Genomic DNA, 27391 nt, shown 5'->3' on the forward strand with positions numbered 1-27391 from the left:
ATTGCTGTACAGTAATTAAATCATAATCTCCAAGGAAGTGACCCAGGCAATGCAGGCTTTAAGAAATCCCCCAGGTGATCTTGCAGTGCCTTGTAGGTGTGAGGTCCCCGTAGGACTGGTAGAACCGGTTGAGAGATGGACAGCGACCTACTGACCTTTGCCACCAGGCTCCTTCACTATGGCCAATTCATATCTTGCCAGCTTTCAAGGCCCATCTCTAGCCCTGCCCATTGCAAAAGGCCTTCCGGACATAGGGTCTGATCTCACTGAGCTCTCCCTCTTACAGCATGCTTGATTTGGGAAGTGGGTGTTTTGGTAATTAATCACCCCTTCCTGGGCCTGATCTGACCCTTGCATTTGTCATTTATCTTCCCTGGTGTTTACTGCTTTGAATGGAACTCAGGTTATATATTCTCTCCTCTCACTTAACCCCGGTTCCATTGGGTGCAGAATCAATGTGACAAAGAATTTCGAACTGCAAATGCCCCCACTTTGGAATGAAGGGGTGGAGAAATGAGGTAGACATTCCTGGTCCTCCCAGGTCTGCTGGGGGAGGAGAGAGTCACCCATAGATCATTCCAGTGCAGGGCAGGTGGAGATGAGTTCTCTGGAAGCACATGAGCTGGCCAGGAAGAAGTCCTTCATTTGGTGGTTTTTGCTGGCCCCCAGGTTCAGAAAGGGAGGTCCAATTGAATTTGGGAAACAGAGGGGCTCCTCTCAGGGGTTTCCAAACTTTTTGCACAGGGTAAACCCACATTAAACATGTGTTGATTGGTTGAAGACAGCCCTGGAGGAGCCAGCTGTGGAGCTTCTGGGGACAAGCGCAAAGCCAGGGACTGTGAAGAGTGCCTAAGTGTAACCTTCTTTCTTCTACAGAGGAGGGAACCAGAGCCAGAGGGAGGAAGTGAGTTCTGGAAGGCCACCCAGTGAGCTCCTGATAGAGCCAGGCACCAAATCCAGTCCAGCTGCCCCCTCTCTTTTCAGGGCCTCTGGCTGCTTCTTGGAAGGTGGGATTATTAAACTGATAGACTCCAGGAGGTCTGCGAACTTGGAAGGGGAAAAAATTACAACTTTATTTTTGCTAACCTCTAACTAAAATCTAGCATTTCCTTTAATGGACATAGCAAAGAAACCACAACGATATTGGCAGTAGCTATAACTTTGTGACCAAGAGAAATGACAGATATTTTCATATCACATTACACTCATTGCAGATAGCATCAAATACTGTTTACACTCATTATTATTCTGAAATTACCGCAGTTACTTTATGTCATTATTTAATGCATTAAATAAGCATATATATGACTATATCACAAAATATTTTGATGCTTATTTCAATAGAATTGGCTTGCTTTGCAATTTCAGTAGTTTGTTATATGCATTTAAAGCATTAGTTTTAGGAGGAGTTCATAGGCTCACCAGCCTATGGATGCTCTTCTTAAGGATTGCATTGCGTGCAACATAAGAGGTCTTCTGCTGTAGACTCAGTCTGACTCAGTCGTTAGCCTTGGTGGCAGCAGGGCTGGGTTTCCTTCTCAGCTGTTGGTCAAGCTTTCTGAATCTCAGGTTCCTGGTCCACGAAATTAGGATAATAATTGACCCCATATGCAATGTTGAACACATATACAGTGTTGGTGTGGGTCCTGACCCAGGGTAAGCATTCACTACATACTAGCGATAGTGGTCAAACCCAAGTGCGCTGGATCTCAGGGCCTTGGGTTTGCCAGGATTATTTCTTTACCTTGACTGATTCAAGAAGAGGAAGAAAAAAATTTTTGCTAATTTGTCAAACTTTTTCAAGCCTCAGTTCCCAGGTATCAAAAACTCTCACATGGCCTAAAATATTCCAGCATTCCAGAAGGTTACCTGTTACTCATATTCAGTCAATACTACCCCACCTCTTTAACCGCTACCCCTAGTTCTATCATCATTGATTAATTTTGCCAGTTCTAGAACTTCATATAAATTGAATCAAAATGTAGGTGCTCTTCCATGCCTGACTTTTCAATCCAAATATTTGTGAGGTTCATCTATGTTGTTGCATCTATCAGTAGTTTTTTTCTTTTTCATTGCTAGATGGTATTCCATTGTATGACTACACCATAACTTACTTATTTGTTCTCCTGTTGATGGCAATTTGGGTTGTTTCCATTTTTGGCTCTTACGGATACAGTTGACACAAATGTCTGTATACATGTCTTTGTGTGGGCATATGTACTCATTGCTCCTGGGGATTCCTAGGAGTTGAATTCCTGGATCAGAATATTTGCATGTGTTTCATTTTAGTTCCAAGTACCTGTAAAATTATGTATTCTATGAAGAATGAGGATTAGATAGAGAGTGCAGCAGGTAGGACAGCTGCTCCACGAACAATGGTTTTCTCACGGTTGTTTTCCCAAAGTCTCACCTGATGATTATCCAGACAGCAGGAATTCTAGTACTGAATTTTTAAAAAGTTGATATTATTATTATTATTATTATTAATAACTAGAGTTTGCCAAGCATGGCTATCTATTTCAGTCCAAGAAAGGGGCTCAGTGCAGAAGCAGGGGAGGGTGAATAGGCACTGCAGGAAGGAACTTAGGAAGGGAGTTAAGAAGCCAGAGGCAGGCTGCTGACACTCCCAGTGGGAGGAGACAGCCCAGCTCCCCTCGCTCTGCTTCCTACTCAGACAGCCCTGCTGCCAGCAAATCCCTCAAGGTGCCCACCTAGGGCTGATCAACCTGGCCTCTGTCTCCTTGAATGCATTTTTAATTAAGCAGGTGGCATGTCACAGCTCAGTCGCCTTTTACTACCAGGCTCCTGCCTTTCACTCTTAACAAATAGCTTCTTCACAGGAGGGAGATTTTCTGTAAACCTCAACTCCAGGGCCTCCAATTAAGTAACAGCTTTATACCTAGCACCTTCTTAATCAGGGCGAACCCCAGGTGGTTGACGCCAGGCAGGCTTTCTCTAAAACTGTGGATCTCAAAGTGTGGTCCCTGAACCAGCAGCATCAGCACCACTTGGGAACTTGTTAGAAAAACCAATTCTTGGGCCCCATCCCAGACCTCAGAATCAGAAGCTCAGGAATTGGAGCCCAGGACTAGCATTTTAACAAGACCTCTAGGGAATTCTGATGACCACCAAGATTTGAGAACCACTGATCCACTTGGGTTTAACCACCATGGCCTCACAATGGAATCACCCTGATTTAAAAACACTACTGCTTGGTCCACCCTCAGGGAAGCTGATGTCATCAGTCTGGGATACAGTCTGGGTATATGCATTTTAAAGGCTCAGTAGGTGGTTCCAGTGTGTTGCCAAGATGGAAAACTTTGCTTCTAGGAGAAAGCTCTTTTATTCTATTATCTCCCTCTACTTCTGGGGCCCTGGGTTTAATACCTTGAGAATTCAGTGTGCTGGGGCCAGCTCCAACCTGTACACAGAGCAGATGTCCTTTTGGTGATTTGAAATTGCCTATTTGGGAATGTTTAACCACAGAAATGGGCAAATGCTACAAATCAGGGTTACCAGGCCCAGAGGAACTTTGTTAATTATTAGCAGGTCACCACTGGGGAGGTACCCTGCTTGGGGCACCCAGCCCTGGCCTTGGGTGGGGAAGATCAGGCCTCAGACTCAGCAAGACTCACTTGTCAGGCCTGAGGGCCAATACAAGTGATAGCAGCCAGTGAGGGACAATCTAGAACTCTGTTAGCCCTCAGGATCAAAATACGGGTAAAACACAGTGACAGGGCTAGCTACATAATTTGGTGGACCCAGTACGAAATGAAAATTCAGGACCCATTGTTCAAAAGGCAAGAAAAAAATGCCATTAAAGATATTAAAATATAAAACTTTTCCTTTCTTCTTCAGTCTGTTTTTCAAATAGTCATGATTTTTGTTTGTTACTTAATATCACATTCCCTTGAGTACAGGGGACAAGAGTAGACCCTCATAGGTACCTGGGAGTTCTGCCTTACAAATCTGCCCTCTCGTCCCACCAGCTTCCAGGTTCTCCCTTTCCTTAGCCTGCCTCCCCTTGCCACAAGAATACCCTAAGAGATGGCTGTGTCACACTGGGATGTGCTTGGAACCTGGATGGGGGTAGGTGAAGGACTGGCTCCAGCCTGGTTGGCCTGCTGGGTGCCCTGTGGTACTACCATCCTGCCATCCCAGGAGCACCCATCTCATCCTAGCCCTCCCACGAGAAGTGGTTGCTGGGTGCTTGAGCAAGAGGTGGGACTGCGTGTAACTGAGGCTCCAAGCTCCCAACTCATGCTTTATTGTCCTATTAGACTTCACTTACAAAACACAAATCCAAAGGTCAAATTATTCAGAATTTCAAGATGGCCACTGCAGCATTAAACCTCAAGCAACGAGACCGTTCTGAGCTTGAGGCCCTGTGTGAGTGCACTGGTCGTATGTCCATGGAGCTGGCCCTGTGTGGTATTATGACGAATGTTCCAAAGGCTTGCTTTTGTGAGACTTGCTCCTAGAGGGGTTGCTTATTTCTCCTCAGTATTTAGCCTCCAACTCAGAGTGCCAGCCTTGCCAGCTGGACACCCATCATGGGAGGTGGGGGTCCAGGAGAATAGATTCAACTCACTCCAGGACAAAAGTAGGACACAGTGTAGCCATTATTGATTTTCCTATACAGAGTGAACTTTTCATTAAAACAATCACATAAATTATTAACTAAACCCCACATAGCAGTCTCTGGTAGTGTATAACCAAGAGGGACAAGATCAGGCAAGGCCTTGAAAAAGGACTATAGAGCTTGTGGCACATGACTTGAGGGGGTTAGGGGGGGTCGTGAGTGAACTTAATCTTTTTTTTTCTTCTCTAGAGCATTGGGATTATACATGGTCTTATTCTAAACTGTTTTCATGGCAGCTTGAAATAAGACCATCTTCAACTCCATCCTAATTACCCACTCATACCCTTGTCACTCTATTTAAAAAGAGCAACAGCTGCCCTCTGCTCCTAGGCACTTTGTCAGCTGCAGGCTGTCTCCACTCCCTTTTTTCTGCTTTGGTCAGAGGGGGTTGGGCTGGGGTAGGGCTAAAGGACAATTGGCAAAATGTTACTCTTTTGCAAGATGTTGCACAAACCTTTTAGAAAGCTGCCTTCCAGCAAGCAGAAGAATTTTCTTGGGAACTAAATTCTTCTTTCAGTAACTCATTCCCCACCGTTGTGCTGGCCTGGATAGAACAGTGATTTTTTTGCATTGAATAGCTAATATTACAGGTAAGTAGCCAACACTCTTAACAGTTTAAAACCTGCTTTGGGCCTTTTGGATTTTTAAAGGGATTTTTACCACTTGTCCTCTATGAACACTTTAAATTACAGTACATTTGAATGAATCAGGATGGCTACCAAAAAACAACAAAACAATAGGTCATACAATAGTTCCCTTGCATATGTGCTTCCTTTTGTTTGAGATCCTAGTGTGAAAAGAAAAGCCATTACTTCTGCCCTGGAGGAGATGGAAGCCTGACTGTTGATGGCAGAGAGCCTACCCCCATCTCTGCCTTTTGTCTCTAGCTGTCTTGGGTGGAGGGCTACTGCTCATGGGGTTAATTGCCCAGTCGTAACTCTGGTCGTTAAAATTCAAGAGGTGTGCACTATAAGACACTTGAGGTAGATGAACTGTCCTGTAACTTTTTATATATGGTGCCCCCCTCCATTTGTGTTCCCACACTACTGTTGGCCTAAGCCAATTAGAACTCTGTGAGGAGGCCAGGCCATCTTTCCTCTGCTGGTCTGGGAGGCACAAGCAAGGTCCCGTCCAGTCTTCTGCTAATTCTTGCTTCCAGTCACAGAGGGTTTGTGTTTTTAATTAAAAAAGAAAAAATAAACCCACTTCCTTCTTTACTTATATTGACAGGTCCATTTTAAAGTAATATCTAATTGTGTTGGTACCATTTTTTTTTTTCTTTCCCAGTGCCTTTCATGCTCCTTTTTGAAGGGGGCTCCTTTTGAAGTTTATTTTCTTTGGTTCAATAATTCACAGTGATCGAACTTGGGGATGTTTTCCCCAATGCAATATAAAGCAAAAGCAAAAGCAAAAAATAAATAAATAAACAAACAAATAAATAAATAAATAAAAGAGCCCAGATGATTGTCCTTTCTGGCCAAGAGTCTTCAAACTGGTTAGCAAAAGGGCCTCCTTATTGGATCTATCACTTGGAATCTTCTACTTCCTCTGTGTTGCCATCTTGTGAACCTTTGAGAGCAAAGGTTCACAAGATCAGATTCTTAGCATTGAGAAGTAAGCCAGCAGAGTCCACAGGTAAGGTAGGAAAGAAGCCAATAATAAGGGAATGTTGGAAAGGAGTGGGGGGCCTGCTTCCAATGGAGCAAACATGGCCTACTGAATCCTTCCCTCACTCCATCCCTTCTCCCCACTGCCTCGGCCATATATGGGAGAGGATCTGTTAGCAGAGGTGTGCTGGAGCGGTTTGTATTGAGCAGCTTGTGAGAGCCAATTGTACACGTCTCTTCCCAACTCTGAGTTCAGTGACATTACATTGGTAGCTTAATAGCAGCCACCATGAGAGTATTTATACTATGGAAATTGGCAGACATTACCAATCAGGGCTTTTTGTTGTTGTTTTTGAGGGATTGGTGGCATTAAAAAACAAAATTCAGCCCTGGCTGGTGTGGCTCAGTGGATTGAGTGCTGGCCTGCAAACCAAAGGGTTGCTGGTTCCATTCCCAGTCAGGGCACATGCCTGGGTTGTGGGCCAGGTCCTCAGCTGGGGTAATGTGAGAGGCAACCACACATTCATGTTCCTCTCCATCTTCTCTCTCTCTTCCCCGTTCTCTAAAAGTCAATAAAAACAAACAAACAAACAAACAAACAAAACAACAAAATTCAACTGAGCAAACTCGAAGATTTAATTGGCTTTACTAAGCAATTCATGATTCAGGCAGCATCTCATCTAGTAACTAGAAGGACACTCTGAGGGGGCTGTATAAAATGGAAGACCTTTATAGGAAGAAGGGAGCTATTAACAAAAGAAAATAAGGGATCATTTTTGTTCCAGGACATCTTTTGTGAGGGAAAGACAACTGGAAGGAGATTGCCTCTTCTTTCTACGAGGGACAGAGAGGGGCCAATGTGATAAATTACCTTACTTGTCTTGACCAGAAAATTCCAGACTGGTTGATTAAGATTATGTTTCTTTGAGATATTGAAACTGCAATTAATCAGGTATTAAATCTGGGTTTGGTATCATGGACTTTTAGCAGGAGTGACACCATTTTGGGCCTGTGGTTTTCTTTTTAACAGTGCTCAATATCCATTGCCACCTCTATCTGTGTGCGTTCCTAGAACGCCAAAAAAATAAAAAAGCAACTTTCCCAGACTCCATTGCAACTTGGGTTCTGGATATGATTGAAATAGGTTCTACCAACTGGATGTGGACGCTCTGAGTGCTAAAGATTTGAAGGATGGAAATGAGGTGGTGGTCATATTACTATGCCTTTGGCTGGTTTTCTGTATGCAAAGAAAGTTGTGGAGACCTTGAGTTTTCTGTGGTAGCATTCTGCTACCCAATCTCTACCCAGTCTTCTCTCTCCATAGATCAAAGTTGTGGCTATGTTCTTGAACTCAGTAGACCCAGATTTCCACTTTTGTGATTGTGGATGAGGGAGTCGCTCTCCAGGAGGGTCAGTCCTGCCGTGTCCTGTGCTCATTCCTGGAGGGCATGCTCTTGTCTTCTCCATATACCTTCCAATGATGTTGTTAACATCCAACTCCCTATATTAAATCCCTTCCTGTTAAAATACCAAAGGATTCTGCTCATGCCATCCCTTTCTCCTTCACCTCTGCTCTGTTAGAATGTTCTGCCCTCAATTTCCCACATACCATTCTTACATGTAGAAATTGTATCTCTCCTTTATCACTCTTTCTAAATGTCAACTCTTTCTTGGCACACAAACAAATCATTTCCCTTCATAGGCTATAAATGTCTTGAAGACAAAGACTGGTGGTATGAGCCTTTCTCATAACAGAGCAGAAGTATTTAATAAATACCTGAATGTATAAGCAAACCAACTAATTCATGGATATATGAATGATATCAGAGCATTATTGATCTCTGACCTCAAATTTCTGCCTCACTCCGCTCTGATGCTCCTCCCCCATCACTTATTGCTCAGTGCAGAAAAAGTACCAGTTGGGCTCAAACCCCAACTCTGCACTTAACTCATTTTATGATATAGGAACAGTTACTCTGGAAGTGGTTTTCTCATCTGTAAAATGGGGCCAGTGTTCATAATACCTACTTTTCAGGGTTATTGGGAGGAATAAAACTAGACAAATTGAGGTTTATGCCCTAGCCACTTTCCACTCAGCCAGCCCAGGGTTGGGGGCTGGAATTCACTACCGTCAGAGTCAGGTGGCCTTCTGTGTGAATCCTGGCTCTGGCCCCTGCATGCTGTGAGTCCTGGTACAAGTTAATGCACCTCTCTGATTCTCCATATCCTTGTCTGTAAAAGGAGTGAAAAAGTGCCCTTTCCTTACTCATACGCCATTGGACTCTGTGTGTCTTTGTGCATCTGGTGCTTTGGGTACTTGCAGTGTCACTATTGCATAGAGCCTCTGATACTTGGTAGCTGCTCAATGAATATGAATTCCCTCTACACTGAACAAATTCCTATCTTAGGGAGATGGGGAGCCTAGTTAGTTAGAAATGAGATTTCAGCAGCTGAAGAGTCAACTATTGTTTTGTGTTGTTTTTCCTCAGTGCCAATAGGGACTGGGAGAACTGTAACATCAGGCTAAACTTCCACGAGAACTGTCTTACTGAAATAGTCCTGGAAAAGAGAATGGGAATGTGATTGAAAGACATGAGAAAGCCTCAGAAAGGGCAAGTGACAGCAAGCCAGGCCAAGCATACAGCTTTTCTTTCATGTTAACCCTTGGACCAATCTGGCTGCATCCCCTGCCACCCCTGATCTACAGGAGACCTATGGCTCTCTGAAAGTTATTTCATTCTTTTTCTACTTTGAGGGAGAGAATTATTCCTGCTGTTGGATTGGTAGTAACCTAGCATGGGTTCAGGACCCTGTTTTTATAAATGATGGTCTTATCTGGTGCTCCAGACAGGTTAGTGACATCACCTCTTGCATCCAGTGAAGAATGTTTCAATTGGCATGGGTGATGTTATATGTCAATTATATCTCAAAAAATAACAACAACCAAGAAATTGATGGGAAAAACCTACTGGAACTTCTTAGACCCTTGTGAAGAAAAAGTCAACCAGCAGAATGGAATTCCCAGAATGATTCAGGGCTGCAATGTCATCACCACTCCACTTCTTGGCTTTGCTCCCTTGGACAGGCTCCCTCCCCGGCTCTCTGTGGTTGCCTGAGCTGGCTCCAAGCCCACCACCCATGGCTTTCAGATGATGGTACCTCCAGATCTATACCCACGTAGCATCTAATCCTGAAAAAATTCTTTGTTCAAACCCTGGGCAAACATTTCCTTCCATCTCACTGGCTCTGGGCTGAAACTGGACATCAGAAACATTCATTGGTGTATGACTCTTAGGGCCTACCCCTGGGTCTGGGGGTGTGGTAGGTTGAGTTTCTAAAAATGATCCCCTAAGATCCCATGCCTCTGAACCCTCAGAAGCTGTAAATGTAATGAGATTGCACACTGCTATGATTGTGTTATGTTATATAGCACAGTTGACCTTAAAAAGAGGAGATGGTCTGGTGGGCCTAATCTAATCACATGAGTCCTTAAAAGCAGAGAACTTCCTCTGGCTGGTGACAGAAGAGAAAAGAAAAGGAAAAATCATAGAGATTCAAAGCACCAGAAGAACTTGACGTACCCTGGCTGGCTCGAAGATGGAGGGGGCTGTGTGAAAACTGTGAGGAGGAACTAGATCTTGCTAACAACCTGAAGGAGGTTGGAGTGGATTCTTTTTCCTGAGTTTCCAGAAAGGAATGCAGCCCTGCCGACATCTTGATTTCAGCCTTGTGAGCTTCTAAGCAGAGAATCTGGCTGAGCCACTCTGTGCTGTGATTTCTGACTTATGGGAACTATGAGCTAATAAATGGGTGGTGTTTTAAGCAGCTAAGTTTGTAATAATTTGTTATAGAGCAAAACAAAAACAAACAAACAAAAACCCCCTCTAATACAAGGGGTAAGGCCATCTCTTGCCAACCCCATAGTTTAGAATGAGGAAAGAGTGGTTTCCTACTAGGGTTGCCAGATAAATAAAAATACAAGACACTCAGTTAAATTTGAATTTCAGATAAATTACTAATATTTTCAGTATAAGTATATTACCAATTTGAATTTCAGATAAATAATAAACTATTTTTTTAAGTAAAAGTATATCCTGTGCTGTATTTGGGATATACTAATAATAAAAATTATTCATTAAACAAGTAAACAATTCACTGAATAATTAAATAATTGAAATTCAAATTTCACAACCCAAATCACAAGGAAAGTTCACACACAGGCACTCTGGTTGACAGCTGACCTCACAGATGACAGCCAGCATCAACCTCTATCCCTGAACGTGCACAATCTTGATGTCCAGCCCAGTTGAAACTTCTTCAGAAGACTCCAGCCCTGGACAGGACCTCACTGCAACTGCATGAGCCACCCCAAGCAAGAGCCACTCGAGCCCATTCGATCCACAGAATGTGAGAGGCAATCATAAATTGTTGTTTTATGTCACCACATTGTGGGGCAGTTTGTTACACAATAATATATCATTGAATCAGTGAGAATGGTCTCAATGGATATGACAATTATTTTCAGGGGGATACGCAGGACTTCATTCCCCACTACCACTGTCCCCTTCCTCCCTTTGAAATTCATTCTTTAACCGTTCCATGCCACTGTTGGTAGGCTGAACGTTTCATATTCATGAATGTTGCAGCATTGTGGTTGAGGGTGAATGTAGGTTAACCAGACATATCTGGGCTTATATTTTGACTTTGTGCAAATTACTTCACATCTTTAAGTTTTGGATTGACTATCTGTAAAATGTGAATAATGGGCCAGTCCCCCGATCACAGTGCTGTTGTGAGGGTCACGTGGGAATGTACAGTGTCTGGCATGTAGTAAATGCTTAATAAATGTTAGCTATTGTTATCAGTAATGGCATACAGTAATAATTTTATTTTTTAAAATATATTTTATTGATTATGTTATTACAGTTGTCCCAATTTTTCCCCCGTTGCTCCCTTCACCCAGTACCCCTCATTCCCTCTAGCAATCCTCCCTTAGTTCTTGTCGATGGGTTGTGCGTATAAGTTCTTTGGCTACTCCACTTCCTATACTGTTCTTAACCTCCCCCTGCCTATTCTGTACCTACCAATTTGCACTTCTTAATCTCTGCACCTTTTCCCCCATTATCCCCCTTCCCCCTCCCAACTGGTAATCTTCCAAATGGTCTCCATATCTATGATTCTGTTTCTGTTCTGCTTGTTTGCTTAGTTTTTTTTTTAAGATTCAATTGTTGATAGTTGTGAATTTATTGCCACTTTAATATTTATAGTTTCGATTTTCTTCTTTTTCTTAAATAAGTCCCTTTAACATTTCATATAATAAGGGCTTGGTGATGATGAACTCCTTTAGCTTTATTTTGTCTGGGAACACTTTATCTGCCATTCGATTCTAAATGATAGCTTTGCTAGATAGTGTGATCTAGTTTATAGGTCCTTGCTTTTTATCACTTTAAATACTTTTTGCCAACCCCTCCTAGTCTGCAAAGTTTCTTTTGAGAAATCAGCTGATAGTCTTATGGGAACTCCTTTGTAGGTAACTATCTGCTTTTCTCCTACTGTTTTTAAGATTCTCTCTTGCCCTGGCTGGTGAGGCTCAGTGGATTGAATGCTGGCTTGTGAACCAAAGGTTCACCAGTTTGATTCCCAGTCAGGGTACATACCTGAGTTGCGGGCCAGGTCCCCAGTTGGGGGCAAGCAAGAAGCAACCACAGATTGATGTTTCTCTCCTTCTCTTCCTCCTTCTTTTTCTCTCTCTCTAAAAATAAATAAATTTAAGAAAATTTAAAAAAATTCTCTTTTTATCTTTAACCTTTGGCATTTTAATTACGATATATTTTGGTGTGGTCCTTTGCATCCATCTTGTTTGGGACTCTGTGCTTCTTGGACTTGTATGTCTATTTCCTTCACCAAATTAGGAAAGTTTTCTTTCATTATTTTTTCAAATATGTTTTCAATTATTGCTCTTTTTTTTCTCTTTCCTATATCCCTATGATTCAAATGTTGGTATGTTCAAAGTTGTCCCAGAGTGTCCTTACCCTTTCTTAATTTTTTTTGATATTTTTTTCTTTGTGCTATTCTGATTGAATTTTTTCTTCATTCTGTTCCACATCATTGATTTGATTCTCAGCTTCATCCACTCTACTATTGATTCCCTATAAATTTTTCTTTATTTCATTTAGTGTAACCCTTATTTCTGCCTAGGTCTTTTTTATAATGTTGAAGTATCCAGTGAGTTCCTGGAGCATCCTAATAACCAGTGTTTTGAACGCTGCATCTCAGAGGTTGCTTATCTCCATTTTGTTTAGTTCTTTTTCTGGAGTTTTGCTCTGTTCTTTCATTTGGGCCATATTTCCTTGGCTCCTCATTTCGGCAGCCTCTCTGTGTTTGTTTCTATGTATTAGGTGGGGCTGCTTTGACTCCCCATCTTAGTAGTGTGGCCTAATGTAGAAAAGTGGCACTGTAAGTTGGATGGGGTGGAGCTTTAGGTAATTGCCTGGGTGGGGTAACCCATATGAACCAAGTTGATGGAGTATCAGATATGGTGCTGCTGCTTTGTGGCTCTGTGTGGAGGAGGGCTCAGAAAAGGGACAATGGCTGCTGCCTGGCTTCTGGAATTTTGTCCAGAAGGAAGCTGTTCCTTAGCACTTGCTCTGATGCCAGACACTGCAGTTTCTCCCTGTATGCCATTGGTGCCCTTCAAGCTGCTGCTCCAGTGCCAGAGCCCAGAGGAAGTGAGTCTGCATAAGTCCTAAGTCCATTGCAGACCCTTTAAGAGAAGATGCCTGATAATCCTGCAGTTTCTTCTGCCACCCTAACCCCCACTGGTTTTTACGGTCAGAAGTTAGGGGACTTATCTTCCTGGCACTGGAACCCTGGGCTGGGTGGTCTGCGGTGGGGCTGGGGTCCCTCACTTTTGAGGTATCCCTCCCAATTTTTATTCACCACACATGGGTGTCGGACTGCCTGTTTTGCATCTCCATGTCTCCACATATCCACCCCTTCTACCTGTCTGAATGAACATGACTTCTTTAATTCCTTGGTTGTTGGACTTTCCATATAGCTTGATTTTCTGATGATTCTTGATGATAGTTGTTTTGTAGTTTAGTTGTAATTTTTGCTGTGGTTGTGCAAGGAGGTGAGCTGTTTACTCATGCCTCCATCTTGACCAGAAGTTGAATTCTTCAGCAATAATTTTCATAAACAATTTCTGTCTAATTATTGGCAGAAAGAACTTGAGTTTAATTGTCATGGATCTGAAGCCATGCTTTGTGATAGGGATTCCCCAGTTTGCATCTGCTTCTTGGCTTATAACCCAGGCACTAATCACTTGCGTCACCTTGGAGAACATTTGACACTAGTTGAGCTTGGAGGATTCATTAGGAAGTCACATGATCAAAGATTAATGACTTTTAAAAAACAATTTAGGTTGGTGTTTAGTTATAATTGTCTTAAATGAGAAAAAAAATCTCCTGGCAGACATTATTGCACCTCTACTTGATGGCCCAAACAGCATTGGCACGTGGATTACTCTGTCATCTCAGTTACTCTGACCTCAAGATCTCCCCCAGCAAATCTCTGAACAGGACCAGGGGTCCTTCCAGTTGGACCTGGCTCTAATTAGTTCAATTTAAGAGAAGGATTCCAGTTCTACCTCTAGTTCCATTCAATGTTAAACTTTACCTCTTTTCTTCCAGGTGGGTATTCTTCATTTTTTGTTTTTTTTTGAAATTAGTGATACCTTTGAGAATCTGATTAAATATTTGGACACACTCCCTGGAAAAAATGCACATAGTCACACAATTTTGCCTATGGTGCCAAGGAATTCTGGACCCCCTAAGCCTTGGTGCATGACTTCTAGACTATGGATCTTTGCTTTGGGTATTCTAAAGTTTGCCACATGGGAAACCACCCCAATGTGAAGGTCACATTTTGTCCCCATAGAATGAATTTCTTGAAATGGCATTTAGAGGTTCTCCACCAGTCTATTTTGAAGGTAGTTATGAGAAAGTCCATAAGGTTGTGTAGAGGTAGGTGTACATTGTTCGTCCTCATTGCCGTGTAGTAGTATGCATGTTGGTAAGAAAGTCTTGTATTCTGTTGTTGTGTGTAATGTGAGAATGTTGTTTATGATATTATATTTATGATAATCCAAAGTGAAAACCTGCCACCTTGATCTCCATATTAGGAATAGCTGTGCGTCTCATGACTATCGGCTTTGTTTTCATATCCCCAGCTCTGTAAATCACAGCATGACCTAGTTCCTTTTTCACGTGGATTGCTGGGGAACTCAGCCTCAAAGTTGTGTTCCACTTTTAGTGACCATTGTAGGTTTTGTGTCATGTATTTTGTGTAGTTACCTCATTCTTGGCTCTATCTTATTTTGCTAACCTTGTTTTTCCTCTATTTTATTTTTTCTTATTTATTTGTAATTTATTTTATGCTGTTCTATTGTATGCATCTTTGCAAAACTTAAAGACTTCTTTGGAACAAGGCAGATATAAATCAATAAAAGTGCATAGTGGCTAATGGAAACTCTGGGCAGCTTTCTTCTTGTGTCCCTGAATATATGGGCCCATTTCATGGGGATGTGGAGGGTAATTAAGGAAAGAGGTGAGAGGATTGAGGGATCTTTAAGCAGAGAATTAGATATGACTAGGAAATCTACACTTAATGGAATAGAAAGAAGTACAGGGCACTTAATTTGGATATTTTTTTCCTATCTTCCAATTAGACACAACCTTTTCCCATCTTCACGGGAGAAAATAAGTATTTAAAAAATCAGGTCATTTAAAAAGTTATTTTATTAAGGAGAATTTCTAAAGTAGATTATACAGTATAATGAGCTCCCATGTACCCCTCACTCAGCCTAAGTAACTATTAACCCATGGCCAATCTTGCACTATTCATATGCTTCTTCTTTGTGATTATTATTTTAAATTTTTAATCAAAGTATAACATATATACATCAAAGTCCATGTATAGTAAGTAGATGCTGAATGCATTTTCACACATTTGATACACCTGTGTAAGTAGCACAAAGGACAAAAAACTGAATATTACTGACACTCCCAGAAACTTTTCTTGCTGTTCCCTCCCCCGCCTCCAAGGGTGGCCACTCTCCTGACTTCTAATGTCATGTATGAGTTTTGCTCATTTTGAACTTTATATAAACTGAAATGGACAGTATGGACTCTTGAGCCTGGCTGCTGGTGCTCAATATTATGTTGGTGAGATTCATCTGGGCTATGTATCCATCAGTAGTTAATTCTTTTTCACTGTTGAGTAGTATTCCCTTGGATGAATGTGCCATCATTTATCCATTCCCTTTTTGTTTGGTATTTGGGAAGTGCCAGTTTGAGACCACTATGCATAGTTGGTATGAATATTCTAGTACATATCTTTTTGGGTGAACATGTGTGGATGTACCCATCCTTTGTTATTCTGAAGCCAATCCCAGTTATCATATCACTTCACCTACCATTATTTTATTATGTATCTCTAAAAGAGGACATCACCAGAGTAACATTTAGATAATCAACAGTTTAGGTGACAAATACCTAAAAATTAATACTAAAAACAAATAATTCTTTAATACAATCAAATATCTAGTCAATGTTTAAATTACCAATTGTAAGATCACTTTTAAGGGCTTGGAGCAAATAAAATATACGAGGGAGAGCCCCAAAATGCCTACTAATGAAGGCATTTTGTTGTTTCCAGCTCCACTCGCAGGTAAGCTTTCTACCAGGTAAAGAGCGTGGCTTGGGGCTCACAGCTGCTGAGGAAACTGGAGTGAGATCCTCCTCCTCCATCTCTGCTTTTGCTCTCTTCACCTAGACAAAGCACTCCTCTACGAAAATTGCCTCAACTGACACCACTGTGATTATCAATGGCTCTTTTAAAGCAGAGGAGGAAGGCACTACTCTTCCGACTTGCTGCCTGAGGACCACTGGCTAGAAGACTACTGAGGAAATGACTGAGAGAAAATACTTCATTCAGTAGCACTCATTCCTCAAACATCGATTTTTACTTTTGTTTGCTTGTTTATTTATTTATTTATTTATTTATTTTTTCAAAGCCTTGGCGATGTCTCACCTCATTATGGTTTTTACTCTTAAAAGATAAAATTTATCAGGGTCACATTGGCTAATAACATTATATAATTTCCAGTTGTTCAAGAGTATAATTCGACATCTTGTATACTCTATTACGTGCTCACCACCCAAAGTCTACCCACCTTCCTTTGTGATATCTCACCTCATTATGATTTTTACTTAAAAAAATGTTTAATTATGGAATTTTAAAAACATACTAAAAAATAGAATGTAATAAACCCCATTTATCCACTACCCAACTTCAATAATCTTTTCAAACATATATGGAAAAATGAGTTTGTATTTCAAGATCACTGATTTATCATTTGTCTTCCCTCCTCAAACACCATGAAAGTGATAGAAAACTAAAGATAAAGACATAAATGTGTTGGAAGGGGTTGTGTGGAGGGAGAGTGACTGTGACTACAGATGAACAAATTCTTTCTTGTTAAAGCTGGATGATGGGTCCATGGGAGGTTGCTTATAATATTAAAATGTTTTTAATTTTCATAAAATACACATAACATGAAATTCATCATCTTGAACGTTTTTTTTGGAAAAAAATTTTTAATATGCTTTATTGATTATGCTGTTACAGTTGTCCCAATTTCTTGAACCATTTTTAAGTGCAGAGCTCAGCAGCATTAAGTATACTCATATTGTTGTGCAACTTATCTCAAGAGCTCTTTCTCGCAAAACTTGAAAAGTTTTCATCTTGCAACTCTATACTCATTAAACACCAACTATTCATCCCCTGCCCAGCCCCTGACAACCAACACTTTTCTACTCTCTGTCTTTGTGGTTTTGATTAGATACCTCATATAAGTGGAATCATACAGTATTTGTCTATTTGTGACTGGCTTACTTCACTTAGCATAATGTTCATTATAACATTTTCTCTACTTTTGTATGTACTCTAAATTTTTTATACTAAAATATTACATGAAACCAAAAACCTAGCTGGGAAAGCTGGGAAAAAGCTGTTAACAGTTGGCCAGAAATGCTGGGAAGATGTAAGGCAGATAGGATCCTCCTCACAGCAGTGCTGAGGATCCCGTATTCTACACAGGCAAAAGAGTTTTCCCTCTCACAGGCAAGTTTTCTGGAAAACTCTGGAAGAATCCCAAGACCAGAAGCAGCAAGGGCTGGAGGAAGGATGTGGGACTGTTGGTAAGGTTTTAAGTTAAGGACTCTGCCCCCTGACCTCACCTCGCAGAGAGCTGTCTTTTGTTACTTGCCTCCAGGCTAAAGCCATGGAAACGAGTCTCCCAACATCTGAGGCTCTCACCAAGGATATCCCCACAGGCAGTGGCTGGAGAAAAGAACATGGTTTTAGGCTGTGGCCAATGAGGGAGAGACTTGCTATGCTTGGAGAACAAGCTAGGAAACATCGACAAGGAAAGGTGGCTTGATCCAAGGCCTTCCTCACCAAAAGCAGTCATGAGAATTTAAGCTTCCATATCCAGAACTGGCTTTCATCGTCATGAGAGCAGGCATCTGTCACTGGAGTTTAGAAAGTGCACACCAGCTTCCACTGTAGATAAGCCTGGACCTTCATCCGTAACAGGAACGGAGAGTACAGAATTATCAAACGTATTTGAGGAAAACCAACATTGTGAAAGAGGCACCAAACTAAACAAACAAGAGAACTAATCCCCACAGAATTCTCCCAGGATATAAAGAGATATTTAAATTAAGTAAAAGTGCCATCCATAAATAAAAAGCTGACTGCTATCAAAAGAATATGGCAGAGTTCTTGGAATGAAAAATGTGCAATTGCTGACACAATAAGCTCATTGGATGGAGTGGACAACTGGCCATAGCTGAAGTTTGAATTGATGACTGGGCTGGAAGTTTCTCTCAAAATGTGCAAAAAGATAAGGAGACTGGGAAAAAAAAGCATAAGAGAAAAATGAAGAGACATGGATCAGGAGATGAAATTCAAATATCGATCTAATAAGAAATATCAGAAACAAAGAACAGAGAGCTTGTAGGAGAGGAAATTATCAAAGTAATGGGAGAATAAACAGTTTCCCTGAGCTGGAAAGAAAACTTCAGTCTTTAGATTTAGAGAGCAGACCACGTGCCAGACAGGATGAATTACAAAAGACCCGTCCCTAAAGGCATCATAATTTTGAACTGCAAGGGTAATTTAAGAAGAAAAGTCCAAATCTTCCAAAAAGATAAAAGATAGCAACTTGCTGTTAAACACCTCAGCTGGAAAGTTAGAAGACAATGGTGCAGTGTCGTCAAAATTCTGAGGGAAGATTATTTTGAGATTTTAATTCTGTACCTGTACCAGTCAGGGTTTAACCAGGAAAAGAAAACCCAGCAGCTGCATCCCACTGGAGCCAGGAACATGAAGTTTCTCCCTTCTTCCTGCCTTCCCACCTCCTACCAGTGCCTCCTATTGGCAGAACCTACCAGAAAGACAGCTGGGAAATGTCTCCAGTCTCGCAGCCCCAGTGGTATAGAACTCAGTTTTAAAAACCAGGTATTGTGCTGAGACAACAAGTAAATATTCAAATGTGAGAGCAAATTAAAGATATTTTTGGGTAGGAAAAGATTTGGGACATTTAATACTTTCTGAAAGAACTCTTTGAGATGTTCTCTGTGAGATCAATAAAGTAAATGCATTGAAGAAAGAGGAAGACAGAGAACTGTCAGACTCAGCAAAGACAGAGACAAATGTCTCTTGTCTGTGGTACCTACTATGAAGGGACCAATGATATGGCACACAAGAAAGGCAGGACATTCCAATCCAACTGCCTGTTTACTCACTGTGAAGAAGCTTGGCAGGCAAAGGAGGGAGATTAGGGCAGTGAATATGCTGGAAGGTGGTGTAGTTATATCTGAAGTTGAGATGGGGCAAAGGAACAGGGTCTTCCTTGGGAAGACTTTCGATCCTGACCAGAGCACCCTTTCACACCCCCTTTTAGCAAAGAAAGATGAGCCCAACAGTGTTTGAGGGACCCCTCTGATGGTAGCAGCCCCACCTGGTCCTTCTGTGCCCTCCTTTTGGCCTGTGGTTTTTTGGTAACCCTTTTATAGCCACCCCCCGGCCCTGCCCATTGTTCTCCCACCATCCCACCTGGGCTGACTGGATCTAGATCATTTGTCATTTTATTTGTGCTTTCATAGGAGATAATGGATTAACCAAAGGAATGAAACACTGGCTTTGGAGTTTCAGGCTATTTATGGCCAGTGGAAGGAAGGGAGGGCTATTTCAGTACTTCTCAAATCGCTTCAGAGAGGCCACAGTTCTTATATAAGCATTTCCAGGGAGAAGAGTCATGCAAAGACAAAAGAGGAGTGGAGGTTGGTGGAGAGCTGGCTGGGGAAGAATGGGGATGATATAGGTCCTCTGCATACTATCTGATGAATAGTACCTTAATAAAGATCTTTTAAAAAGTATGTTAAAATATTTAAAATGTATCGTTAAATGCTCAGATAATAAAGACAAGGTTTTCCTAAATGTTCCAGGCACTAGTAATTGCCTACCCATGACTATTCTCTTCATCCTTACTACCTGTCTTGTCTGCTCAGGCTGGCATAACAGAGTACCAAAGACTGAGTGGCTTAAACAACAGACTTATCATCTCACAGTTCTGGAGGCTAGGAGTTGAAGATCAAGATGGTGGCACCTTGGTAGGGTTGGCTTCTCCTGAGGTCTCTCTCCTTGACTTGGAGAGGCTTGCTTTCTCCCCATGTCCTCACATGGTCTTTCCTCTGTGTGTTATCTGTGTTCTAATCACTTTTTCTCATAAAGGACACCAATCATATTGGATCACACACCCTAATGACCCCATTTTAACTTAATTATCTCTTTAAAGGTCCCCATCTCCAAACACAGTCACATTCTGTGGTCCTTGGGATTAGGACTTTTTTTAAAAATTATTTATTTATTTGTTTGTTGTTTTGTTTATTTATTTATCTTTTAGAGAGAGGGGAAAGGAGAAAGAGGGGGAGAGAAACCTCACTGTGTGGTTGCCTCTCACTTGCGCCCCCAACTGGGGACCTGACGTGCAACCAAGTAATGTGTCCTGACTGGGAAGGGATTAAGACTTTAACATATGAATTACAGGGAGATGCAATTAAGCCCAAACACTAATAGAACTTCAATCTTATGCTTGATGGAAATATGCCCAGCTAAAAACTTGGATTTCTCAGCTTCCCTTGCAGCTACTGGTTAACAAGATGTAAACTGGAGTCTTGGGTGGGATACCTGGAAAGCTTTTTAGAAGAGAGGCCAAATCAGTTCAGGAGCCTTCTTTTGCTCTTCATCTTTATTCTGTTTGGAATTCTGACTTGATGGGTGGATTTCCAGTGGCCATTTTAAAAGATTTTACTTATTTATTTTTAGAGAGAGGGAAAGAAGGAGGAGAGGGAGAGAAACATCAATGTGAGAGAGAAACATTGATTGGCTGCCTCTTGTATACCCTTAGCTGGGGACCTGGCCTGCAACCCAGGCATGTGGTCTGACCGGGAATAGAACCAGCAAACTTTTGGTTTGCAGGCCAGCCCTCAATCAACTAAGCCATACCAACTAGGGCATTCAGTGGCCACTTTAAGATCATGGGGTGATTATCACCTCCTAAGAATGGAGGGGAAAAGGACTCAGTCCTTGGTGGCCTCACGGAGAGGCCATAACAGTCCTAGATGGCCTGCTTCTGTACTGATATTATAGGACAGAAAAACAAATCCCTTTCTTGTATAAGTCGTCAGTTTTCAGGCTTGTGTTACTGCAGTTGAACATAATATCTAATCATCAAGAAAATAAGTATTACTTTGATTTTCCACTCCTAGAAACATGTTCCCTACAGCCTGACAGTGTGCTCTGTAAGGTGGAGACTGGCTAGAGGAGGATTGGGCTGAGGAAACCATGTCTCCAACACTGATGGGAAAGAGGCAGAGAGAGAGAAGCTCCATGCTGATGACTCTGTAGCTGAGAAATTGGCAGGCAGCATTAGCTCCTCTGAGGATCTAGGAACAGACAGTGTTTGAAGCGGGGTGGGGATGCCATCCTGCGTCTTCTAAGAAGCACCTGAGGATAAAAGCTCTGGAAGCTGAGGTGTCTGTAAAAGTAACATGCCGAGAATCACTAAATGGATGTGAAGGCTCCTCGGGTCCTTTATGTTCCCTCCCCATGGAGCAGAAGGCCTTTCCGATTAGGCAGACGTTGTCCTACTCTCGAGGGGTCAGTGTGAGTGGCGTTTGTCTGCTGGGGTGTCACCAGTGGGGAGGGAGGGCTGTCGAGACACAGAGCATGTGGGCAAGGCTTTCAGCAGCATCCTCTCCCCCGGCATGCACTCAACATACCAAATGAACCTGAAGCCGGAATTCGTACATGACAGCAGGGAGATAAGCAGGGAAGAAAAGGCGCACGAGGGGGATGATGAATATTCTATTTGTGACATTTTTCCTGTATTCAGTCAAACAGAAGAAAGTGTTCAAATAACAAGCAGTCACTTTCGTGGCTAGTGTGGCAGTTCCTTGGTAACGCAAGCACTTAACTTGCTTCCTTCTGAGGAGGGGCGACCTTTCATGGTGTACTGGGGGCAGATGAAGGGGCGTGGGAGTGATAATAGGACAGAGATTCTGGGAGAATGTTCCATGGCCAAGTCTGCCCCTGACTTTGCTGGAGGAGCCGGCTTTCTGAGCCTCTCACTCTGCTGTTCCTCCCATGGAAAGAATGGAAAGGAAGCTATTTTGTGGTGCATGGGAGGAGCCAAAGGGGTCCTGGGGGTGAGTGGTTTACAAATCCTAGGTATGGATACAGGGGTGCCCAATGCTACGTCTGCCCCCTGGTTCTAGTGCTTGTTCCTGCTGTGACATCTTAAGGCACTATGGTAAGAAAGCACAAATGCTGGCTATGAGTTGTGTCAGGGTGTCTGTCTTAGACTGGCTGATGGAGTTTGCAATGGGGGTAGGTATAAGAGGGAAAGAAAAGATGTTGACAATGAGTATGGTAATAAGCAGTTTAGCACTGTGCGCCACTGGGGCTCAGTCTCACCAAGGACCTCTAAGACACCTCATAGAACATGTTCACAGGGTGAAGAAGCTGGGGTATTAGCCATCAGCTCTTGTTCATTGTTCCTTGAGGGACACTCCCAGGAGTGCCAACTCTGCAGCCCTTCAAACCCACCCAGCATGCAGCCAAAGCATGCTCCTGTGAGCCAGAAAAGCCCCCATATAAGTCTGCAGTTGTCTCCAGTAAGACAATTGTGGTGTAGGATCAGCTGGTGCCAAGGTATCTGGGCGGGGTGCTGGCAGTGACTGCTACCGTGCTTGGACAGTGCGTTGAATGGGTATGTGTACATATCTGGGCCAAGTAAATGCTGTCATATTCACCTGTTTGCTCCCAGATCTGTCCCTGACTTTTCTACCCCACCCTCTCACAGGGAACTGTATTCCCTGCTCCCCTATTCTCTCACTTCTGGCCAATGGGAGACACTGGTGGAAGTCCTGGGGCAGGAAGAGGAAGAAGATGGGGTATTTCTTCCCCATTCTGTGTCGGATGGCATCTGAGCAGCAGCTGGTTCTCCTCCACAGCCTCACTTCCCTGAAAGACTGTGGTCCCAGTTTTCGCCAAGTGGCTCTGCCTTCTAGGCTGTACTTCTACCATCTCCTCCTTGTGTCCTTTGAGCTGGAAATGTAAGGTTGTGAGGTTGGGCTTGCCTTTTTGCACCTCTGTCATTGCCATGGGAAGCACTTTCTCCCAGTAGCTGTTGCCCCTCTACCTACAACCCAGAGTCAGACTTGACCCCAATCTTCAATGAGGAGCCACACCCAGGTAGACTATCAGCTAGAAGCAGAGCTGCTCAGTCGAGCCCAACTGAGATGAACTGACCTACAGATGTAAAAGCAAAGCATGAATGTTTTAAGCTGCAAAGTTTGAGGTATTATGTGACAGGCATTGTGCAAGATGCTTGTGTGAATTACCTTATTGAATTCTCAAGAAAACCTTGTGAGATATGTAGTGCTCTCACCATTTTACAGATGAGGAAGGTGAGGTGGAGCAGCATTCATTCTCATCACCTTGAAGGTTGGTCATAAGCTTTGCCTTTCTGCTTGCCACTCGGGTGTCCAGTTGTCCCATCAGACTTCATTTACAAAGCACAAGTCCAGACATGAATTTATTAAGAATCTCAAGGTGAGAACAGCTGACCATTAAACCAAGCATGAGGCAATTCTGATCACTGGGCCCTGTATGACTGCTCAGAGTGCATGCTCATGAAGTTGGCCTTGGGCATATACATACAGTGGTGTGCTGGTAGATTTTTTTTTTTAATTTATTTTTAGAGAGAGGGGAAGAGAGGGAGAAGAACATTGATGTGATAGAGAAACATTGATTGGTTGTTTTTCATATGTGCTTTGACCAGGAACCAAACTCACAACCCAGACATGTGACCCAACCAGGAATCAAACCTGTGACCTTTTGTTTTGTGGTACAACACCCAACCAACTGAGCCACGCTGGTCAAAGACTGGTAAATGCTTAAAAACTGGATGTCTGGATAAAAAAAAAAAAATCCTCATTGGTAGTAGCATTTACAACCATGGCTGGTTTTAGGCTGTCAATATGGTATCTTGTCACTGAATGAAGAGTTGGGAAGAGTTGCACACCAAGAACTCTACAGAGCTTGTGTAAGCTGGCTCCAGAACATGGGGGGCGAAATGAGTGGTGGGGTAGGGGTCTTCAGAACAGGGTTGAAGGAATTGATAGCAGCCATCTTTGGAGACAAGCTAGCACATATACAATGACGGGGGGGGGGCTTGTGTGCGTGAGTGCGTGAATGTGTGTGTAGAATGAAAAAAGAGCAGAAGAATATATACTAAATGTTAACAGTGATCATTTCTTGGTCATAGGATTAGAGGTGATAATAAAATAATTATTTTTGCTTATCTGTAGTATCCACATTTTCTAAAATAGATACACATTACTTTTGTAATAAAAAAACGATAAAAAGCATCCACAAAATGTTTCAAAAAAAGTTAGTACAATCTTTAAAGCATAGGTTTTGGTAGTGCCAGTCTGTAATAGTTGCTACATGCCATGAATAATTTACAAATTAAATTGATTTTAAAGCACAGCTAAAATAAATTTGATAAAATGGGGCACAGTTATGTTCTTTCTTATCATTCACATTTATACATTTTATAGTCAATGAAGAGTGACAGCCACTATTTAGAATTCCAGCAAAGAGCAACCATAACTGTTTGTCACCTGCTCAGCATCTAAACAACAGCCTGACTGGTCAGCTGCCCAGCTTGGGCAGGAGCTAGGGGAACCAGAGTCCACACTAAATAACCAAGTTTATGACTGTTGAGGCAGAAAGGAGGAGAGGATGGTCTCTTCAGGGAACTGATGAAAAAAGTAAGGAGGGTTGAAATATGTCAGGGAGACATAAGGTGAGGGGAGAGGAGAGTGAAGGGGGGTGTCAGTGTGTATCAAAATCTCACATCGAGGCCATGAAATAAAGTTTCATAAAGATGAGGAGACAGGGAAACATTTCAGGCAAGGAGCAAGGGAAGGAGAAATAAAACAAGGAGGGTAGGCGGGAAAGGACTCAAATGACAAATCCCAGACAGACCCCTAGGGGTAACAAGCTCTGTAATGGGTCTTGCAAATGTCGGATGATCACAGGACCAGTCAAGGACATTCCTAATTATCTTGGGGGTGGGAGTGGGAGTGAGGAACAGTAACATTCCATTAAATGAACTGTGGTCTGCAAGGAGCTTAGCTGGATGCTGCTAGGTTCCTCTCTCCAAAGGAAAGTTCTGAGAGGAAGCCCCTCAGTGGGGTAGGGACTCACCTCTGGTTTGTTGGAAGGTAGGTGAATTAAGAGTTGTTTGTCTCATCTATATGGCATTTGGGGGCTGTGCCCTGCTTCTCAAACTCTAATGCGCACACTGGTGAAATGTGTTGTATGTTAACTGCTTAATGTGCTGGCTAAAATACAGGTAGGAATTCAGCAGGGCTGGGGTAGGGGGTGGGAATCTGCATTTCTGAAAGGTTCACAGGTGATGCTGACACTGGTGGTGACAGGACTACAGTTAGCATCTGGGTCAGTGTGTCTAGATAGAAGAGTTTCCTCCCGCATGGTTGGGTTCTAATGAATGACTGGCCGAGGGGCAGAGCATCCTGCCCAGTGCTGTTGGCTTTTGCAGTGGGCCGGGCTGTAGATTGGGAGGAAGGAGCCCGGGCAATTTCCCTACATCCCCTCTTCCTGTCTGGGTATTGAGTTTCTCTCCCCGCCTGCTCTCAGCTTCGCCTCCCTCCGTCTTTCCTCCTCTGCACGTCTTCCTCTTTGCAACAGCCTCGTCATTATTGCAGGCGATTTATTTTTAGAGTCAAGGCCACAGAGTTGCAGATTCGGCTCGGCCTAAAACAAATCGGCAAACGGAAAGTGTTTGTCTTTGAAGCGGTGTGAATGAGGGGCCTGCTAGTGGGGCTTGTCAAGAAGCTCTTATCTCTGCTTGTTTTCTGAGTCGCCCACGTGGGCTGCCTTCTTCTCCCCTCCCAGATCAGAAAGGAGGTTGAAACACAAGACGCAACATAACTCTCTTAATCTTTCCCCTGTGAGAGATCTTGCTCAAACCCCACTTTTAGCTGACCACCATGACAGAGGTGGTGGGTTTCAGAAAAGGGGCAGAAAGGGACAAGACAAAGTTGTGACATGGTTGGACATCACATCCTGGGTGAAGGTATCAGTCAAAAAGTAATGTTCATTAAAATAAGTAAGTATGAGGTAGTGGGCCTGGAGATGGAAATGATGGACATTGTGAGAATTGTTTCTCGTTTTCAATGAGCTTCAAAATGGGGACTTGGTGAAGGACATGGAAGAAACAGCCCCTCTAGGTGACAGCAATTGTCCAAGAGCCTTTCCAAGTGCAACCCTCGGGAACCGCAAGGTGAATAAGACAGAAAAGCTGCTCAACAGACTCTTGTTCATCATTCCAGCAGCCCCAGTAAGTAAAAGTTAGCCCTGATTCCTTCCTCTGGGCTCTGGGCACAAGTCTCTCCAGCTCCATTGCTGTGCTCATATTAGGTGGTAACTTCTTTATTATTGGGGTCTTCAAAACCCGAGAGCCAGGGACCAGGTCAAGATTACCTTTCCGTTCCTAGGGCCTTCTGTGTGCTAGGCACTTTGCCACATGCATCCTGATAATGGAAAAAAGAATCCTAAACTAACATTTATTGAACACTACCACAGAGTACCATGCTAAGTGTTTACATGCAAATTTCATTAGCACCGTTTATTCTCACACAAATTTTCTCAGTTTAGTATTATACCCATTTTACAGTGGAGAAAACAGAGGCCCAGCTGGGGTTAGAATGGAGTCCTTCTAATTTATGGACCCCTGATTGTGTGTGCTTCAGACTGGGGATATATTCTCTCTCTATCTTTGCCTTCTCCATTCCCTGCACAATTTCTCAACTTAAGATTCTGAGTTCGTGGTTTTCAGATTGTCTCTTTGGGGGCCTTGCTTAGCAGTCCAAAGGCTAGTGGCTGAGTTGGTGAGGGGTTCATAGGGGGTGGGTGGGATGGGATACATAAGAGGGGGTGGGAAACAGTTACAAAGGCTTTCTTTTTAGAGTTTGAGTCTAAGTCTAAACCTGACCGCCCTACCCAGGTCAAACTTCTGCTTTGTATGAGGAGGCAACTACTCTTAAAATTAGATTATGAAGCAGGTGGAGGTGCCTAGGTCTGTTCATTTAACCAATATTTTCTGAGCACCTACTACGTTCCAGTCTCAGTTCTGGGCATAGAAGTTGAGAAGTGAACAAAGCAGCAAAGGGCCCTGTACTCAGGATGCTTCTACCCAGTGGGAAGCCAGGCAACCAAAGAAGAAAATGAATGAATGTCTCATGTAACTTACATGGAGAAGAGTCAAGCTGAGTAAGGAGAAGGTGTGGGGACAATATTTTAGACAAGATAGTCAGGAAAAGGCTTTAGAATAGAGATCCAGGGAAGGGGAAACAGATGAGAGACAGGGAGGAACACTCATATTGTGAGAAAAGCAAATACAAGAGTCCAGAGGCAGGGC

The sequence above is a fragment of the Furipterus horrens genome, unplaced genomic scaffold, assembly GCF_987537825.1.
Source record: "Furipterus horrens unplaced genomic scaffold, mFurHor1.1.pri manual_scaffold_17, whole genome shotgun sequence".
Lineage (NCBI taxonomy): Eukaryota > Metazoa > Chordata > Mammalia > Chiroptera > Furipteridae > Furipterus > Furipterus horrens.